This window comes from Charadrius vociferus, unplaced genomic scaffold, assembly GCF_000708025.1.
Source record: "Charadrius vociferus isolate BGI_N301 unplaced genomic scaffold, ASM70802v2 scaffold562, whole genome shotgun sequence".
NCBI lineage: Eukaryota > Metazoa > Chordata > Aves > Charadriiformes > Charadriidae > Charadrius > Charadrius vociferus.
Genome location: NW_009647234.1, coordinates 1,177,638 through 1,183,242, shown reverse-complemented (window position 1 = coordinate 1,183,242; position 5,605 = coordinate 1,177,638).

The window sequence follows — 5,605 nt, the reverse complement described above, 5'->3', positions numbered from 1 at the left end:
GCCCCCCGAAGCCGCTCGCGGCAGATGGCACTCTTGTACCGTGTCTACGAGAAGATCTGAACGAGCGCTTCCCGCCCCAAAGCCGGCTGCCTCGGTGCCTCGGTGCCTCTCCCGAGGCGGCGCTACTCGGGACCAGCGCGCACCTGCTGGCGGCGAGTTCCTCCTCGGAGACCGAATTAAGGAAAACTGCCTTCTTTAAACTCTTCTGTTTTGTCAAGTGCTGCTGTATCCCAGGTAAAGTGTTTTATATTTTCTTGCTTACGTTTCCACCGACTCCTGCTACTGTGCCTGTGGCCGCCTTCTCCCTTCCTTTCTTTTTCCACTATGCTTTGCTTTCCCGGCAGTGGTTTCTGCCCTGAGAGTTGGGAATGGATAGCAGGTGAGAAGTATCCTTTTAAAAGGAGTTCTAGAGGTGCCTTTTCTGACTGCTGGAGTGGTTTTTGAATCAACTTACATGTGATAAAATTGTCTTATGCTGTCTGGATAAGTAGTATCTTCTCCCGCCAGTTCATCAAGTGCACAGAAAATGTTTTTTGCCCAAGATTCATCACGTTAGGATTTTTCCTGTTGTATTACGAACAGAGTATTTTTCCATGTCTAGAACTATTACTGTATTTCCTTATTTTTATTATGACTGTTCACCTCGTTTTTGCAGCTACGTGATACCCTTTTTAACCTCAACATTTGTTCTCACCACGTATGTGTAAGTACGATGGTACGATGAGGAAGAGTAACATCAAGTTACAGTATGGGCAGTTCAGATTAGATACTATGGAAAAAAACTTGAGCTAAGAAGGTGATGCAGTGCGTGGAACAGGTTACCCAACGAGTTATGGGTCTCCATCCTCAGATGCTTTCAAGCTTCATCAGGAAAAGCTAGGGCTGACCTGATCTAGTGTTGGCGATAGCTTTGAGAAATCAGTTGGACACGATGTCGTTCAGCAGCTCCTTCCATCCATCAGCTCTGTGATCCTGCAAAATATTTCAATCTCTGTTGGCTGAAGAGTATAAGCAACAGATGAAACGTTTTCTAATTTGCAGTACGTATGTGGTTCAAAATACAGTATCACTGAAGAGAGATCAGTGGTAGGACCACCAGACATAGATATGTGATCTGTAGTGTGTAATGTGTTTTAAAATTAGTAAAAAAAAACCTTTTTTTTCTCTCTGTAAGTAGTTTGGTATTACTCCCCAATGGAATGTGATGTAAGTAAGCAAATGCGTGGTTACTGTTGGGAGTAAAGCTTCATATTGATGTAATCATTGCACAGGATCAAGCCGTAAAGGCAAAATAAAGTGTATATCTTTGTTTTAACTAGCTTTGTAGTTTTAAAGGATGAATTGCCTAAGTTTACTGGGAACAAATCAAAACTGCAGAGCTTTTCTTAACATATGGCTATATTAGCCGCGCTTTTGTCTGGATTTAAGAATTACTTGTCACTCTTTGCTGCACCTGAGCTTCCAAGCGTATGTTGCTGCCCAGTTTGGTCTTAATGGGTGAACAGGTATCCCTTAAACATGAGAAGGAAAGCAATACCAATCTCTTCGTTTTTAGTTAACCCTAGCTAGTTTTCTGGGTATGCTCTGAAATGCATCTAAAGATGGTGCTAGTGGTGTTTGTGCACAGCTTTATTAATGGCACCATTATAAAAATGCGGACGTTGTAAAACTAGGAGGGAGAGCCATATTACAGAGAAGACTGCATAGTCTTGGTAGGATTATTTTAAATTTGTACGTTCTTCCTAGTTTTAGTCAGGAAGTATGTTGCTTCTTGAGTAGAAGAGTTTGGTTTACGTACAAGCATTTTTGTGGTTTTAAATAGAACTGGAAGTTGCTACTTTGCAATTTGGATATTTCCCTCCTTCGCATTCTGTTCTGGTATTTGATTTGAAAGCTATGATTTTACTGGGTGTAAGCAGCTACTGTTTTGTTTCTGTGATTGACCTTCCAGATGGTTGTGTTTGGGCTGACATATTAGTTAAAGAATTTATAACAATATAGTATATTCAGCATGAAAATAAATGTCACTGAAACAGCAAATAACTTAAGGCGTGCTTTTTAAAAATTCAAGTTTCGATATTTCACAGAGGAATAGATCAATATTCCATCATTTAACAGTTGAGTTTAAAAACCTGCTGTGAAGTGAAGCAATATATCTTGTATTGGGTGTAAGCTACTTTGATGTTAATTCCCTGGTTTTGTGTCACTTAGGGGCAAATAAGCCTTCCAGCTCCAGTCGTGACTCATTATGTCTATAACATTGTTTGGGTCCTGCCTGGGAACAGTTTTCATGGTATTTTAGAAATGCAAATAAAAGTACTACTGCTTTGTTTTTCATTGTTGCTGTCACAGCATTGATTCCAGAAAGAAAATGTGAGCTGTATCAAATAAAAAAAAAAAATTAACCCCCCAAAAAGCCCCCAATCAAAACCCTAAATATTTTGCGATAATACAAATTATAAATCATCTCCTTCACTGTAATGAAAAATATCCACAACACCTCAGTCCTTTGCATGGTGTGAGCATTGACTGTTTACCAGACTAAAGATTTCTGTGCATCATTTAGAAAACATTTCCCTCCGGGTATTCTTGAACGCATGCCATCATGAAAGGTTCATAGGTGTAAGTGTTAGGGGAGGCTTCCATGTGTCTTGAGAGAATTCCAAACTATGTGTGCCTGGATTTGGATTACTTCTGCAGTTACGGAGTTACTTGTCCAGCCGTTTGTAGTTATTTTTCACTTGTCTTCAGTGTTAACTGAGCACAGCTGAGGATCTTAACCTGCCTCTCCTCCCCACTCCCACTGTAAAAGTTCCTTAAAATGGAGGAAAAAAACAGATGAGGAGGGAAAGAATCTGAAATAGTCTCTGATGTGTGTTTCTTCAGAACTGAACTACACAGAAGGTATAGAGTGCTTGCTGTTTGACACTGCTAGCGTGCCCTTTAAACAAACAGTATTTCTATTTAAGAACTTGTCACTGAAAGAATAGACCGTTTTATATTTGATAATGTAATTAATACTGACAATTTCCCAGTGTTGTCCTGGGTGACAAATAGATTGCTCATTATTCCCAGTCTCTGTGCACACTCAGAATGTAGTCTCTTTGAATTGTTGGGTAACATACTATTCAATCAAAAGCGATTACCGAGTAGGATACTTCATGTGAACTAGGAAAAGCAGCAGTCACCAGGCTTGTGCCACAACAGCCTTTCTCTGTAATTGCGCTCAGTGCAAGTACAGGAAGACTTGGCTTTAAAACAATGTGCTCAGCAGCATCAAAACCTGGTTACTGTCTTACAATACTAATTGTGTATAATTACTTCATCAAGTCTTAGAGGAATCTGAAAGCGTGTTCATATGGGCTCTGGGATGACAATTTGGTTTGAGTAAATTAGAAGCAGACTCTTTAAAACGAACCTTTGGTTTGTGTTGTAAGTGAAAATACAACAAATACCTACAACAACAAAACTCACCAAAATACAATAAAATACAAAGTGCAGCACTGGGTACAAGGCACACCCAGTAGTAAGTCAAGAAAGGTCCTTACTTCCTTGTCCTCTGACCTGGGCCTAAAGGCTATACTAAGCACACACAGGTGTAGCTTGTTACCCACCTCTCGCTTGAGGGGAACAATTCGCAGGACTTTCTGTGTGAGCTGTGTCGCTTTCTACTGACACAGGCAGGTTTTTTTTTTCTCCTGCTCTTTTAAGAGGATCACTGACTTCAAAAGTTCTAACTTGGACTAGAATAGTACCTACCGTATGCAAATATATTTTTTGTCTTTTTTGTTGTCATTTAGTTAGTTAAGATGCTTTTACAACAGAGACACAAAATTTTATAGGTGTACATTCACAGCTAGTACTAATAAATCAGTCCAAGGTAAGCCAGACCAAATCTGTAGAGATTTTTGTAGTTTGTTGCAGAGACAACAGGTTCAGGGCTGATGAAACCTGCTAAAGACTGGTTTGCTCCTTTCTATCTTTTACTGATTGTGAAGATATGATGGTTGGTCACGTTACTGAGGCTGCAATCAGGGAGTGCTACTGGGTATTTAATTGTTACAAAATGCAGTTTGCTAATTAGGTTTGTGAGCAACTGGTTTGCCTTTGGTACCAGGGAGTATGACCACATTTGCTAGCCTCTTGGGCTTGATGGAGGACAGAAGACTGTTCTGAGTGCCCTCTTCCTTTCTGTCCTTTATTTGTGTGTTATGTTAAAAGATTCTAATTTCTCTTCCTGTTTTTTTACATTAGATAATGTCGCTTTTTTCCAGCAATCAGCTACGCAATTCAGAACTAAGTATACTGATTTACCTCTCAAACACCTGGTGAGCCAAGTGAAGAGAAGCAGTTGGAGATCCTTCAGAAGGAAAAGGACCAATTAAAATAAACCTGTGTTTAAATTGGAGGTTAGAAAAATGCTGGAGGCTACAGGTGGGGCATTTGAAGAGTGGACTGTTTGCAAGATCCAGACTAAAGAATCTGAGTTGTGGCTTTTCCGGAAACTCTTCTTTTCACAGCAAAATAAAGAATATTCCACATGCAGGAACAGAGCTCAGCTTCTGGAGAGAAACTTTGTTTTTAACCTAGACCTCATGCAGCCTTTTTAATGGGGTTTTCATATTTATTTCTAGCAACTACAAATGTCTAAAGTTGCACACTTTGCTTTCATAATGGAATTGTCTGGGGTGAATTAACTCAGCTGTGCTCAGATAACACTGAAGTTGCTAAGCCACTAGCCATCATATTTGAGAAGTTGTGGCGATCTGGTGAGGTTCCTGCCGACTGGAAAAGGGGAAACATAGCCCCCATTTTCAAAAAGGGAAATAAGGAGGACCCAGGGAACTACAGGCCAGTCAGTCTCACCCCTGTGCCTGGCAAGATCATGGAGCAGATCATCCTGGAAACTCTGCTAAGGCACATAGAAAACAAGGAGGTGATTGGTGACAGCCAGCATGGCTTCACCAAGGGCAAGTCATGCCTGACAAATTTGGTGGCCTTCTACGAAGGGGTTACAGTAGCGGTGGACAAGGGAAGAGCAACTGATGTCATCTACCTGGACTTGTACAAAGTGTTTCACACTGTTCCGCATGGCATCCTGGTCTCTAGATCGGAGAGACATGGATTTGACCAATGCACCACTTGGTGATAAGGAACTGGCTGGACGGTCACACTCAGAGTTGCAGTCAATGGCTCCCTGTCCAAGTGGAGACCAGTTATGAGTGCTGTTCCTCAGGGGTTGGTACTGGGACCAGTGCATTTAACATCTTTGTTGGACACGTGGACAGTGGGATTGAGTGCACCCTCAGCAAGTTTGTTGATGATACCAAGCTGTGTGGTGAAGTAGACATGGTGGAGGGGAGGGATGCCATCCAGAGGGATCTGGGCAGGCTGGAGAGGTGGGCCCGTGCAAACCTCATGCAGTTCAACAAGGCCAAGTGCGAGGTCCTGCACCTGGCCCGGGTCAATCCCATGCACAAATCCAGGCTGGGTGGAGAATGGATTGAGAGCAGCACTGAGGAGAAGGTCTCGGGCGTGTGGGTTGATGAGAAGCTCAACATGAGCCGGCAGTGTGCGCTCGCAGCCCAGAAGGCCAACTGTATCC